We start from the raw sequence: 16,395 nt of genomic DNA, 5'->3' as shown, positions 1-16,395 counted from the left end.
CAATCATTAATCAAATTAACCAATTAAAGGACAAGAATATTAGACATGACATATCCAAGCCTACAATGCAGGCTTTTCTGGAAAAGAAATCTATCACATCACCCCATAAAGAAAAATTGAGGTGGAAATAAATGAGAGTGCAGTTATTAAGGTCAGGCTTTATGATCCATTCCTACACTCAAACAAGGGAAAAAAAAAAGTAAACGTGAGCCTAAATGTTCAGTGAAATTTGCCCTAGACATTGAAAGTGCATAGGAGATCCAGGCTCTGTTTATACCTAATGTTTGAATGGATAGACTTCAAGCATGCTCAAGAACTGTGTTTTGAAAACACTGTGAGCCTAGGAGTAAACTGCTCGAAGTTACCTGGCTGCTTCCTCACTTGCATACCTTGGAAATTAAAGGTTTAATTCTCTAGTCATATTGTAGAGCCAAACTGACCCAAGCTATGAAGATGCCCTTGTCAGACACGGAAGATTTTTGGAGGAATGACTTCTCTTTCACAAGACGCTATTGCTGTCACAGAGAAACAAGCTGTGCTGGCTGTCTGGAGCTGAGTGTCTAACCAGCATAATGTGTAAAAGTCAAATACTTCTCTAATGTTTTCTAAATATGTTAGTACAGCTGCTTCTGTGGTGTGTTTTGCCCTACAGAAAAGAGAAAAGGAAAATTAAAAAGTAGCTGAATGTGTCAGCAAGCCTTAGGCCTTCGTGCTTTCTGCATGCTTTGGAGTCTGGCTGTAGCTTGCACTTCTGCTGAGTTGTCTTCTTCTTTCATGGAAATTATAATGATAGGAAGTAATAAAGGTTCAGGTGTGCTGTCAGGCACAGGAGATTGAACATCTTCTCTTATGTCCTGGTGGAGTCCTCTAACCATTAAAAAGCTGGATAAAAGAGTGGGACAGGATATTTCTTCTTGTTGAGAGGAAGACTGACACTCCCTTCAAGCCCTCCATTTGGCTCCTAAACCATCTTTGCCTCACAATGTCTAAATACCATGAAATTTTAGTTTTCCTTATTCTTAAATAAAATGTAACCGTCACTGGCATTTGTGACTCAATTAATGAAAGTCCATTTGGGAAGAAGTAATGCAGGAAAATCAGCTGTGCATTCATGCATTCTCTGACAGCTGCAGTCCTCAAATGCTTCCACTAGATGCCTCTATTGTTATTAAACTTCCAAAATGTAATTCCTGTTTAATCTAACCATTCAAGGCATGTTATCAAAACCTTTTCTCTTGCTACTGCACCTAAAGCACATGATTTGCAATCACTAAAAAATCCTTAAGCCTGTGTGTTTTAAAGCACACATCACATCAGCTTTATACAATATTAATATAAAAAGAAACTATGATCTTGTAATTAATTCATAACCCTCTCCCAGCAACCAGTCACAGAAGGGTCACACGTGGACCCATATGCAAAAAGTAGACATCAGAATAAAATACATGTACTTCTGAGTAATGATTGTACAGTTTAGGAAATAAGGAGGACTGTGCAATGGGTTATTTGCTCTGTGGTGGTGCACACTGAAATTCAATTCCTTTAATTGCAATAATTCAAGCTAAGAGTACATGGAAGGATTTCTTACCCACTTTTTTTTCACTTGGGTATTAGTTCAGTTTTCTTGTGGAACATCCTATATCCTGGCTAAGAAGCTAATTATGCTGTTCAAAAGAAGGCAAATTCTGCTGCATAAATTGTATTAAGACACACCTCCCAGTGGTACCCGTGCCCTTAAAGTTCCTTAAAACAAAAGTCTTTGTAGGAATTGCTACTCTTTGGCAAGTTTGCCAGGTACCCGTTTTGCTAAGTTATCAACAGAGAAGCAGTGTGGCTCCCCAAGGAGCCAAGGGAAGTTTGGTAGTAAATTCCTGTCTCCTAAGTAGATCCATAGAGTGGGATATTTTCTCACAAAACCTGACCTTTGTGACAGGAATCTTGTCTCTATAGCTTCCGTCAATCTTGATTGCTAGTGTTACACAATAACAAAGCCAAATAAAAACATTTCCACCATCTGCTCTAAAGGGAGAAGCCTTGGAACCTCCCTAGTAGAGTCACTCTGGAAAATGATGCCATGAGTCACTAGAAACAATGGTTCATGCATGCTCAGTTTTTCCTCAGCTTTGCTTACAATCACTTTGCTTGAAGGGCCTAAAGTTTGAAGGTAATTCACTTAGTAGCTGGCGTCCAGTAAAGAGTGTAAGAATAACTTTAAATAGGCCACAGGGGGGAGAGGAAGCTCCTGGGATTAGGTGGAGTATGCATTTCTTCATTCCTGAACATATGGTTGTTGCTTGCAAATTAGGAAACAACCTTTCTTTTCAACGTCCAGATGCACTGCTGCTCAGTGGGTGGCTACCAAGGACGTTCCCTTTGCTCAGAGCAGCTCCACCCCACAGCTGAATAAAAGGGATGTTAGCAGAAATGTCTATAAAGGCCTCTTTTTCCCATCTTAAAATAGAATGAAAGGAAGGAGGTGATCTAGAATCAGGTCAGAAGCAGCTTCCTAGAAGGGAAAGAAAGATTCATCAATGTTCTGTAAAGAACTATGTATCTGAGTGTGCTGAATCCCTGGAAAATTATTAAAACCTTCATTTTCAGGAAAAAAAAAAAAAGACATAATATCTTTGTGTTTATCAATTCTAGGAGAGACTTTTATTTTGGCCCTGCACAGCATTTGTTCTCAGTTACCAAGTGAGGGATGTCCACTATTCCTGCTACAGAGCACTACTGAGTTCTGCTCCCCATCTAACTGCCAGGACCCCACGCCACTCATCAGCTTTTTTGTCAGAATTTCTTCATTTGATATTTTCCCCTGCTAAATTAAAAAAAAATTAAAGTCTACCATATTTTTGAAAAGTTCCTCTTATTTATAGTAGTCTACACAAATTTAGTATGCAAGTAAGTGTTAAATTAATCACAACCTAATAATTTTCAGTATATTCTGGTGAGCTATATTAATATATTTATAACTATTAATATTTAGTAATCATTAGTATTTATTACTATACTATAATAATACTCATATGACTATTAATATATATATTACTGTAACTATATTCGGGGTGAGCTGAGACAGCTCAAGTACAGTAAATTCACATTTTTTTTGCTAGTACATGCAGTGTCCACAGCATGGGGCTGTTTGCTCGTACATGTCTATTGTGGAAGCCCACGCTTTTTTGCTTTCAGGGCAGTGGAAGAACATCACTGCTGCAGACTCTGGTTTGATCTGAAGACCCCCTGAAGTTTGTGTGCAACGGATGCATTTGTGTTCATCATTTAAGTAATTCAGCTTAAGTTTTCTACATTTCTGTATGGAGTCGTATTCTGTTTATGATCTGCATGTAGTTAGTAATCAAATATCTTCCCCAAGACTGCAATCTATCCTACACAAACAGGGTTAAATTGTAGTAAAGGAGCAGAGCTTCATTTATATTGGACTGCTGTGCATTAAGCATCCCTGTTCTTCAGTATGAGTTTCTAAGAGCCACAGAGAGGACTGAACAACATGAGGCTTTCTAAAGAGCAAAACAAAAATGTTGAATATATCATATAAATCTGTGAAAAATTTTGATAAACTCAGTTATGTTGTTCTCTTTTTGCTCCTTCTGTCATTTTTCAGCCCATCAAGGTCAATTATGTGCAACCATTCTAACACTTGTTTTGTGGTTCCTTGTTTCAATTGCAACAGTTGAAGTGTTAGAAACAGACACTTCATATTATGTATGTGAAGTTGATTCTGGAACACAAAAAAGCTTTTTGCCTTCTGTGAGCTGAAAGAATGCTATCATTTGGTCTAAACTACCAGCAAAATAACTCTATTTAACAGCTTCTTCCTCAGTTTGACTCTTACCCTATGTTTGTAATAGATCTGGATGTCTTTCTGAAAGGCTGATGGGCAGCCATTGGAATCCAAGCCACTGCATCAGCAGGTGACCTGTCTAGCATTTAATTACCTCTCCACGTGAAATTCATGCCATCTCTGCAATAACTTCTTGTCCACATTCATTTTAGAGCTGTCAGTTTGCCTTCTAATGAAGAAATGTTGAAGTGGGTGTTCAGCTGGGTATTTGTGGGCTGACCGACTCACTGCAATTTTAAAACCAAAGTCTCATACCACACAACAGCAAAAGGGGGCACAAGATTTCAAAATATTTTCTTGTTTATTTTTCATTGCTGGCTTTACCTGAAGGAAGAGATCCCTGCTAATTTCTAGAAGTCCTCCCAGCTGGATCCTCTGTATACTCATTGAGTTGATGGTTACTTAAAGCCAGATATCCAGAAAGCTCATCTGTGAGCAAGGTGCCCTGAACTCACCTTGCCTCATTTACTGCAAAGAGTTCAAAACTGTGCTGCTTCCATTTTTATTCACTGATTTTTTGAAATTGCACATATGTGTGGACACCTTGGCAAAGCTTTTGAAGGTTCAAAATACGGATTTAAACATCAACACCAATCTATTCTTCATCACTGTTAATATTTTAAATGCTAGCACCTATAATGTTGGCAGCTTGCCTAACTCGCTGTCAACCAACACTTAGCAAAACATATGTGAGTGTATGTGTGTATATATATATATATATATACACACTTCATGCTTGTTTCTAGATGGGTAAGAAAAAGTAATTTAACCAAATGTTTTATTTACAATACTTTCAATAGCTAAGTTAGTGCCTAAAAATTTTGTCTCTGGAGTGGAAGACTGCTCTTGCCTGTTCTGCCCAAAATTGTTGGAGGGGGAGGATTGTTTGTACTCCCTGTACATCTCTTCATGAGCTTTTTTATTGTGTTGGCTGCCACCTGCATATTCTGCTTTCCCTTGAGTGACTGAACATATATAACTTAATTTCCTTTTTCAAAAGTGTGTTCAGTGACAGGTTCTTTGATTTACATCACTGTAGCAGAATAAACCTCTGGGAAAAAAGGCAAATTAAGCCGTGCTTATGGCTGTTTTACCATAAAGAGTTTGAGTAGTCATTTGAGCAGCGCAGTGGAGCTGGAGCACACCAGGGAGCTCACAGAGCACAACCATCCTTGCTGTTGATTCATAGGCTGCATGAGCAGACAGGGAGGTGGACTGACAACTGGCTGAACAACCAAGCCCAGGGGGTGGTGATCAATGGCATGAAGTCTAATTGAAGACCAATTCAAAAGGCACTTGGGTATGTCCCAGGGCAACCAGCCACAGCTGGCCCTGAACAGGGGAGCTGCACCAGATGATCTCCAGAGGTCCCTTCCAACCTCAACTACTCTGTGATTCTCTGAATATGGCTGTGTATATTAAGAATGGCTTTGGCTTTTCAAACCACAGAGAAGTGGGGTTTCAGAGCTTCCTTTGGTGGCTTGTGGACTTCCTTACCATTCTTTATGATAATGAATGTTCCTAACACACATTTTAAAATAATTTATTTTAAATAATGAGGTTTAGGTAATGTTGAAACTAGTAAAACCTTCCGTACAATTAAAAAGAAAATGTGGCTTTTTCTGTGGTAGCCAGTGCAGGTACAGCATCCCTAGTTTCACCATACCAGATTCTGTTCCTTGCAGAATGCTGTTCTCAAGTTGCTTACCATATTGCTGGTCTTCAGGCATTTAGGCTGAAACTTTCCAGGTTGCATTTCTTCCATGGTCTCTGTTTGGAAACTAAGAACACTGAAAATTGTTCTGGATATCTAAAATAGGGAAGCAAGATCTCATTTTAGAGAGGCTAACAATTCTTGGGTTTACTTGACATATTTAAGCATGAATTCAAATTTGGCAAGATAATCTTCTTTTAATATGGGGGCATATAATCTAATGAACAGCCACTGAAATTTGACCAAGGTAAAAACCTAGATCCAAGCTGTTCAAAAACCAACCTAAACTTTTAAAGCATACTCTGAGAAACTTGGAAAGACTTGTCAAATTTTAAAATGTCCTTAGCACATTATTATTGGACCAATAGATATTTCAATGCATTTAAGCAAATTTCCATTTATGAAGCAGCTATCCCTTTCTTCCTCCTGAAATAAAGTATAATTAAGAGACGTCCAGGGAGGAAATGAGAAGCAATGATTAGGACTATACATGCAGGTAGAGAGAACCTTGATCCCATCCGTGCAACACAGCTGCTTCTTCCAAACTGGCCTGGGTGGTCCGTAAGAAGTAGGAAGAGCCAGAATAAAGAGAGGGGGAGAGCCAAAGTTTTGCAGGTCACCTGTAAGGCTACTGACAATTTTACCTTTCCTTTATGTGTTCTCCTTTTTCTCGTCTTCACTGGAGATGATTTCCGATGGTGGAGTTCTTTTGTTGTGATTTCCTCTGTCTCTTCATATCTCAGAGTTGCATGGCAGAAACCTCTGGTATTTTGGCATGGCTCATTAGCTGTATGTCAAACAATAAGAATGTAAAATACAAAATCCAATTCTAACAATATATAAAGTAAAAGGCAAAACTGCATTATTTTCACACCTTGCCAGAACAATTTTTTCTTACCACAGAAGTAATTAGTGTTGCATCATCTTTCTTTTCATGTTACAGTCACAGTTCTTGACTCAGGAAAGGTAATTTTCCATTTTCTGTGTTACTATTACGTACACACATAAAGTTGTATTAATGAAAAAAAATTCTAATTTTGAATAAAACTTCTTAAATCTCTTGAGAAGATAGAAATGAATAATAAAGAAACCATTCACCGCTTCTTGAAATGGACTCATCACAATGAAGACTGCCGTATTTTTTCCTTTCATGTTTCTGGAAAAAATAAATCCCTAGAAATGCTGCAAAGATAAAAAGAGTCTTCCATAGCCTATTTCAACTTTGCACAGCAGTACTAAGACTTCTGTTCAAAAATCTATTAAAACATTATCTTAGCTAATATTACTAGAGGGACAAAAAATATTAACTATGGAAGGTTTTTCATTACAGAGAAGTCTCCAGCTATGGCTCAGACAGAGACCATTACTGTCATTTCACATTTATAACAATTAGTGTTCTATCCTTACCTTGCATACTGCTTTTCAACTTGTCATCAGATATTGAAATAGAAATGTGGAAGATTTCCTTGGGGATATGGTTTCGGAAGGCAGAGAAAGTAATTTAGAGAAGATGTTTGAGGGAATGAGTTTTGTTGGAAGCCACATTTGGGAGAAAGTGTAACAGTTAATATTGAAAGCTCCTTGGTTTAAGTCAGTATTTAAAAAAAAAACAAACTGAGGGGATCTCTCAAACTTTGGTGATAGCAGTAAGAATACAAAGACATGAATTGGGAAATAGAAGAAAAGATGGCTGTTCTCATTTGCAGTCAGTGATCCAAGTAAACAAAAGAAAATGCATCTGAAATATAACAAAGACATAAAAAAGAATTTTATATTTTGATTAATATATCCTGCTTCTAAACAAAATTAGCCAAGCATATACATGATGAAAATAGTCCATAGTTACACTACATGTTTATTATAAGCGAAATACCACCTCATGGTGGTAAGGAATACATAATTCTGTTCAATACATTTCTCATAAAGGATTTCTGATTTGTTCTATGATAGATTTACTTTTGGACATTGGAAATCATTGAACTGGCTTAAAAGGAACTCACTTTCAACAGGCGGGAACCTTGCTGTTTCTAAATTTGGCTTGAAAATATCCCCATCTGAAAATCCAAGTATTTAGCTATGCAAATTAGTACATTATTTTCAAAATCATGACCATAAAGTCCAATATCCTTTAGCAGTGCCCCAAGTCAGAATTAATAAAATTCCTGCTATGGATTTTCTACCCCCAGGTTGGCAGAGAAATGCTATATAATTGCAGGTTACAAGCTGTTTGATGGTGACTTCATGAGTCACACAAAAGGATAATGAGACATTTCTTTTATAAAATGCATTTAATGAGTAAGGTTTCTACTTATTCCTTTCTCATTTAAATGGATACTTTAGCCTTATAGCTCTGATTTTCTACATCTCCAGAAAAATGCTTCACATACTACAATATACGTGCCAGTTTATGAATCATGAGCGCTTCTGATCTTTGTTAAATTGTCAGTTTAATAACACAAGATGTGAAAAGACAGTCAACACTACATCAGATAAAACACCAGAAGCATCTCGCTGGGAGTGAAATAGCAGCAGTGTGGTTTCACTGCAAACTTCTTCATAGAACTGTGTTCCTCAATGCCAATCTATTCCTGTTCAAATTAAATCCACACCGGATAGAAAAGATACTGGAATTTAAAATGCCTTAATATGACAATATAGAAATAAATAATACATAAACTATATCTTCACCTAATATTACCTGTATTTGTAGGGTGTTTTTTTCATTCTTAATTTATAGGACTATGAAATGCACTTTTGTTGTCAAACAGCTGGGGATGACATTTCTCGTTTGTAAATCTTGAAACTGATAAATTAAGCACTTGATATATTAGCATATTTCTAATCTCATGCAGCTGTGTGTGTCCAAAAGCCCTCATTCAGGGCGGCCCCGGCAAGCTCAATGGCACGCAAGCTGCAGTGCTGGGGGCACTCTCCCCGCTTTGCGTGGTGCAGGGAGTGCGCCTAAGGCAATGATGCCTTCTCGGACCCTGGGATAGCTGTGGCAGGAGCGATGAAAAGGCGGGCTCTGTCTTCTGGGGTAAACTGGGTTTATTGAGAAGCAAGGAGGCAGAAGGTCACCACAATGCTGAAGGCCACCAGAAGGCAAAGTCAAATATCAGTATGGTAAGAGCAGCTTATAAAGGGAGATGGGTACAAAGGCGGAGCCAGCCCTCCAATAGAGGACAAGGGGGGAGTGGGTAAAGGGATATGGACAGCATTGCACAACCAGTCAGAGGAAACCTGGGGAGGGGCCCTGGCCCCTGAGTCAATCACCGACACCTTAGAGAGAAGCTTCTAGATTAAAGCACCGGGTTGCCGAGTGACAGACAGGGCACCTGGGAGGGACAGAACAAAGGGATACAATGGTTAGGGCAACTGGGGAGGAGATAAGGAAACTGACAGGGGATTCAGGGGATGAAGCAACTGGGCAGAACCACTATTAACATGAGAGGAGAATAGAACGTACCAATTTACAAAGTACAACTTAGCACAACCAGAACCGGTTAAAAACACAACCCAACATCTCCCCCTTTTTTGTTTAAAACAAATGAAGAAGGAACAAAAAAGTGTCTTCAATATGAAGAAATATTAACTGAAACATCAGAGTTTGGGTCCAAGTGTGGGGGAAGATCTTAGAACCAAAGTTGGACTGGATCCTGAGTCGGATCCTGATTCTTATCATTCTGGTCTAGTGTCAAAACCTGAACTCGCTTGACCTTCAGGGGAGATACCAATCTTGAAATAAACTCAATAATTAACTTCCAAATAAAGCTGGCAGCAACTACAACAATCACAATAACGAAGCAGACTAACACGATAGTTCTCAACACAGAGCTCACCCAACACGAAAGACCCCAACCAGAGAAAATGTCCCCCAGCCGACTGCTCTATTTCTTGATTTGATGGACCATATCCTTTAGTTGCACAATTGACTTGCGGGCATCCTCAGCCTTAGATGAAAGGTTCAAACAGTAGAGTTCCTCAAACTCCTAGCACCGGTGGTCATGCAACAGGAGCAGGAAGTCGATTGCTGCCCTGCCTTGTTGTTTGCCAAGGTAAGATTGGCTTGTTTGGCCACCCAACCCTCTAGGTGGGCCAATTCACTCAGAGACTTTGCCAGGGCCACCCAAGGCAAAAGCGTGATGACCGCGACACCTTTAGGCTTGGACCAATGGATAATTTCAGAGTCACACTGAGAATCTAAATCCTGGAGGTCCCTCCTGGGACAGGCCAAATTATGTGTGACATTTTTAAACTTCCAATTTGCAATTTGGGTTGTTGGGTGGAAACATCATCAGCTTCCCAAAAGAACACAGGCCTCCTATCAGACGAGAAACATTATATTTTAAAGAACAACAAAAAAAGTTTGTTGCATTTCTCCAGGCTTGCATCTCTGTGTTTCTCCAATTACCGCTTGCTAGACTATTTATCTGACCACCTCTTTTTCTCCAGCCATCCATCCAGCACAGGCTCCCCTCTCAGAAGGCAGTCAGCAACTACTCCAGATCTCTTTACTGCCATATGCCACACACAAACATTCAAGTTACTGTTTCCCATGGCCACCAGGTTGTGTTGCAGAGAAAGAATTCAGTTCCAACCAATAAAATAATACTTTCTTTCCTATTCAGGATCACAGAGCTGAACTGGGAGCCCAAACTGGAGAAAAGGGATACTGGTAAGTCTGATCTGGACTGAATGTCATGGTTATAGTGGGTTTGCTAACAGCATAGTGCAGGTGCTTTAATAATTTTCAGGCCTCCTTAATGACCACAATATCTCCTTGTCACCCTGCTGATGACAATGGTCATTATCATGGTCCTGCTTTATATCAAGGCTGTAGTGACAGTTAAATAACAAAAGTGTGTCTTCCTAAACCTTGTCATGGACTGGATATCGTATGCCTGGAAGCACAATCATACTTTATCCTACATAAAATAAATGTGGTGGTTTGGATTCTTTTTCTTCATGTCAAATTCCTGTGGAGCTTCCTTTTCTATGAGTTACATAATTTAGTGGCTTCAAGAGGTTTTTTTCTCTTTTTCAGTCAAGCCCAATGAAATGCATGCCAATTATTAATGGAAGACATAAAATTCTTCCTCCTGTGTGTGGTAAATGCATGATAAATTGCTTCATGATAGAAGAAATATAAAGTCTAAGATATTTTTGTTTTGTAGTAAAGATCTGAACTTGATGCCTACTTGAAACACATAATATATTTAAAATTGTATATATTTATAATAATATTTTTATTTATTGAAAATACAGCAAAAAAGTTACCTATCAGTATTGAAATGCTGCATACTTGCTGAATGCTGACATCACTTAAACCAAATCTTGTGAATTCGTAGTTGAATTTTTTATACCATGACCAATATATTTCTACTTAAGAGCTACTCTGTTCAAAGTAAAAACTATATATATACATAAAAGCAAAAAGGATGATCAACTTAAACCAGTCAAAAGATAAACCCATTTTAATGGACTGGCTATAACATGAAAATAGGCAGCATTTATGATCCATCTAAATGGATATGAAGAGAATTATTAAGTATTCATCTGAGAGCCATATGACTTTGAGGTGGGTTTTATTTTTCGTCCCTAGGAAAAAAAATAAATCTAATGGAAAGTAAAAGCTCTACATGCTTTGAGTGCACTTTTTGGAAAACTGGAAAATGAGAAAGTGTTTAAATCAAGATGGTGATAAAAGAGGATATGGGGAGTTGAGTGCACTTGTCTTCTATCTCATTAGTTGTATTGAGACTAACAAAAAACTGAATGACAGTTTTACTGAAATTCTATGATTTTCAGGGGCTTTGAGTATTTGGCTATAGCATTAACTGTAATGTTTTTAATGTACTTCACTCTAAATAATAAAATATTAATACTGTTAATTCCTTCTTTTAAAAAGAAGAAAATGTCCTCATTAAGACATTGCATAAGACTGTAAACAAAATTATTGTCTGTTGGGTTTCCAAAAAAACTCCATACATTCTATTTAAATTGGTTTTCTCTCTACTTTTCAGGCATTTACCCTGTTATTCTCTCATAAAACTGGCAAATCATAAAGCTGTTTTCAAAGTTTAAAAAGGGCTACTTTGCTACTCTTTACGTAGCATTTCATATCATTGTCCCTTAAAAAAATAATTAAAAGTGCTTGAGAATTGGTACTTTAATATCCTGAGACCATGGAAACGTATTCTCTATAGGAGTATCTGAAGGAAAAGATAGTTTCTAATTTTTTTTTCTATACAGAGATTAATATTTCCAGATTTGTAACACTGTTCCTTATCTAAGTCTTCATCAGGTGCCTGTAGTGATTCATGTAAACATATTGCAGGTAGCAAGAGATATTACAGAGTTATGTTTTCAAACAGGAAAAAAAACCCCCACAGCTAAACCCCGTAGTCTGATAAGAATACAGTAAGTGTAAAATTCAGGGGGTTTCCTTATTGTTAGGTAGTATTTAGATTAATCTTAAATGTTTTTTTAAGGTATGTGTAATCCTGAAGGGATGATCATACTTGCTTCTCTCTGATGCCCTTCTAATGCAAACCCACAGAGATGCCAATTTACAGCTAACCAAGGGGGCACCTTTAATTTACAAACCTTTCTTCAAAGTTCACCAGAAAGTGAGATCCTTTCCTGACCACAATCCATAGTAAATGAGAAAGAATTTTAAAATAATGATATCATTGTGCTTGTCCTGGAGATTAGGGCAAATCATAGAACTGCACAATTCTAATTCACTCAGCTTGTGTTTCCTCCTTCTCTTTCTCTTGTAGTGAAAATCAACTGTGATTCTTTATAAAAATGTTAGGACAGTCTTAGAGAAGCCTCCCTCTTTTAGTTCTGGCAGCCAAGAAGAGGTGAAATGCCCCTCCATGAGGAGGAGTAGAGAAACAAATCTCCTCTTTCAGTTTATTCACCACTGAAGAAAAAGTGTTGACTTTGACTTCCAAATATTGCCAAAGCTTATATTCTTATATTACCAGTGATTAGTACTTTGGGCCATCAGTCTCAAATTGAAGAAGAAGCAAGCAGTTTAAGGTATTCCCCATAAAAAAAAAAAAAAGAAAAAAACAGGGAAGAAACTCTGCATTCTATTCCACTGGTTTAGAATATTAATACATTTGGAATATTCAAAGGTGTGTTTCCCCAGAAAGCGTTCTTTAAAAGCAAAAACATAAAACATGTTGTTTCTTAAAAAAAAAAAGATTTAAAAAGTCAGCTGGTAGGATTGATCTTTCCAGGATCAGATTAAGGTATTTACTCACAGAGAAAACTTTGCCCAGTATTATCTATCCAGTATGGATTGTGGTTTACCTTTTAAAGGTCCAAAAACTACCGCTGTAAACCAAGCAAGGGTCACAGTATTTGATTTCTGTTAGAACAGCTCTTCAAGCTCAATGCACATAGAAAGCAAAATGTTGACAAAAAGGCAGCAGTATTTATATATGGATTCAGAGATAATAATATTTAAAACATTGTGTAAAAATAACCTTGTGTTTTAGAAGTGTTGGTCCCCATTCCCTAGCTTTGCTTCAAGTAAACCATAACTTCAAAGTTTGAATTTCATGCAACTAAGCATAAAATATCTGAATCTTCTACCTCTGAGTCACCTGAATATTAGCATTACTGAAAGTGATGCTGAACACATACCTCTGAGAGTACCCCCTTGGGTTTTAAAACAGACTCTTTTACTTGTTCAACAATTGATTGAGTTTTCAGATCTCTTCTGGGGTTTTTAAATGAGTTAAAAGCATGGCTCTTTCCTAACATTCTTTGCTTTTAGAAGTATTACTGTCTATGCTCCATAATGTTGATCCTAAGCAGGACAAACAATAACACAAAAAACATTAATAAAACCATAAGCAAGCTTTATGAGAACATATATTTAGCAATGGAGTAACCTCCAGAGAAACAGAGACACATATTCTGAAACACTGAGAAGGAAATGGTAACCTATAATCATCTTACACATCAAAGTTCTATTTGGATTTAGTAACTCACCATGTAGAGGCAGGATGTCCTTTATTCTCAATGGTCACAGCACCATCAGCATTTATGTTAACAGCCTTGAGAAAAGGCCCTGAAGCTAAAGCATTTTTGATTTAGACTGTTACTCTTTGGAAGCACAATCAATTTTATTCCTCCTTATAGACACCTAGTCCAAGTTCTTATGGCCAAAATGATTAATTTAAAACCTCTTTTATGTAACATAAAATTCAGTAGCAAACTTCTGTGTTTACTAAATTTTAGGGGTCTGTATGAAAATCCACAGGAACAAAAATATCCTTTTTTTTTTTTTTTCATTGCTATAAGACAAAAAGTTGCTGATTTTAAACTCAGTAATAGTTTGGGGATTTTGTTCTTTTCAGATGAGCACACAAACATCTGGAGGAAAAAAAAACTGTGAAAGCAAAATATTTTTAACTCTGGGAATAATTTTATGAAGAAATAAATCCTTTCAAATCATATCTGCCGGTCATGGGAATTACAAAAGATGCTAAGAGAGACAGAATACACCTCCTGAAACAAAATGGTGTACAATAGCTGTGCTGCCAGGCCCCATCAGCAGGTTGCTACTGACCTGGAAGGAAGGGGTCCCAGCTACTGAGTCACTAAAAAAACCATTGTAATGTTGTTGTGTGTTTCTTGGTAGTCTTCTAGCCATATGATGAGGTCTGGTATTGCTTAGTTTGTAAAAACAGATTTGATTATTGGCTAGAAATAGTAAAGTCCTAGCTGGAACATTCTTTGCTTTTTATTCTGGACTGTCCAAGCCATGCTGCATGGGTAAAGATCAGGAAGAAACCTATGTAGGAAGAGAGGTCATTAGAGAGCAGCATCACTCTAAAAAGTGGAAGTGTTGTACAACATCTTTTTGTCCAGGAGAGGCTGGAAAATGTCCAGGGAAGAAAGAAGCTGATGTAAGTTCTGGAGTACAGGTCCTGTGAGGAATGACAGAGTGAGCTGGGGGTGTTCATCCTGGAGAAAAGGAGGCTCAGGGGTGACCTCATCACTCTCTACAACTCCCTGAAAGGAGGGTGTATCCAGATGGGGGTTGGGCTATTCTCCCAAGGAACAAGCAATAGGAATTGCCTCAAGCTGCACCAGGGGAGATTTAGATTGGATAAAGTGTTTGCAAGAGTTGGAACTAATAGAAGTTATTGAGTTACCATCCGTGGTGGTACTTAAAAGGTATGCAGGTGCTAAGGGGCATGGTTTAGTGGTGGACTTGAGTGTTAGGTTAATGGTTGGACATGATGATCCTAAAGGTCCTTTCCAACCTAAATGATTCTACAAAATATCTCCCAGAAGTGTTTTACCTGTTCCCAAAGTTTGACAAGTTCTATTTTACAGTTTTTCTTGCACCAATTTACTGTTCCCTTGTTTGTCAGAGTCAAGTACTGCTAAAAACCCAGAATTAGTTTAACTTCTGTGTTATTGTTCTCAATTTTAGACATGTACTTTTATGAAGTTAGATAATTACACTTTGGTTGCAGGGACTTGCAACTTCTAGAAACTTTCTTAGATTGTCTGCTCAACTTTAGAATATTTAATAAAATTTGCCTATAGCAAAGAAATAAATTAGGGCAGTGATACTTGATTACTCGCATAAGTACTGTAACAGTTAAATATTGACTTTGAGTGAATAACTTCAAAAGCAATATTGTGGTCCCAGGCAACTGGAGCCTAAGGTTTCTTTAACATTTGAATCCTTGGCTTATGGAAATGATTTCAGCAAACTTTTGTTTAGTGCTCTCCTTGGAAAGATGGAACAAGAAACACCATCTGTTCTGATCAAACACAGACAATTAATATACTACCTTCTCACATAGTTGAATAACCATTTAAACAAAACATACCCCTTTTGAAAGCATTAATGACACCTCTATGCACATCTAACTAGAGTGCAAATTACTTACAATAAATTAGAAAATGCAGAATAAAATGTCAAATCCACCCTAGCCAAAATTAGTGATACATCTGTAAGGTAAATCCTGTTACTTCAGGGATACTCAAAGTGTTTTGGCCTTTATATATCTGAGAATGTAAAGAGGCAAGTAATATCAGGGGGAAAAAACCACTCTAATGCTTAATCACTTAGAGTAATTTTTAGTGAAAATATGTATTTATCTCTAATGTACACTTTTAGAATAATTTGTTCACTTTTTTATGTTCCTAACTTTCATGAGGACCTTAATATAATATTATAATACATTTGTATTTTTCGGAGAAAAAAGCAACACATGCAGAGCAGACCCTAAAATACGGTGCAGCTTCACAGGTCTTGGTGTTCAAGCAGTATATAATTCTAGTAATCAACATTATAACTGTCAGTGCTGCAGCTTAAAGTAAGCTGAAAGTTAAGGATAAAAATGTGAAAAGAAAAAGGAAAGTACACCAGCATGATGTAGATGGTGATGAGAGAACAGCCATTCTCTTATCCAAAGGGATTCATTACTTTGATCATTAAAATATGGAAATAATATAAATTTTTCATTGTTATAAAATTTCTGAAGTATATTTAGTACAATACAAGTGTATTTAAAAGAAAAATCTGTGAGATAATTTTATAAGCAAGAAATAAGGTTTCCTCAATGCCTTTTACAACACAGGCTTGAAAAGAACAAGATGATAGTGACATTTGAATGGACTGTTCATTGTCTTACTGTGTCAGATTTATTAAAATGTAAAAGATTGAAAAAGCCCAATAACCAATAGAAAGCAGACCAGTAACTATAAAAGAATCTCTTGTAATGTTCTTCTCACTTCAAATTTACCACAAAAGAGATGACAAACTTCTGCATGGTGT

The sequence above is a fragment of the Passer montanus genome, unplaced genomic scaffold (assembly GCF_014805655.1).
Source record: "Passer montanus isolate IOZ18808 unplaced genomic scaffold, ASM1480565v1 scaffold12, whole genome shotgun sequence".
Classification (NCBI taxonomy): Eukaryota; Metazoa; Chordata; class Aves; order Passeriformes; family Passeridae; genus Passer; species Passer montanus.
Note: the sequence above shows the minus strand (reverse complement) of the source record.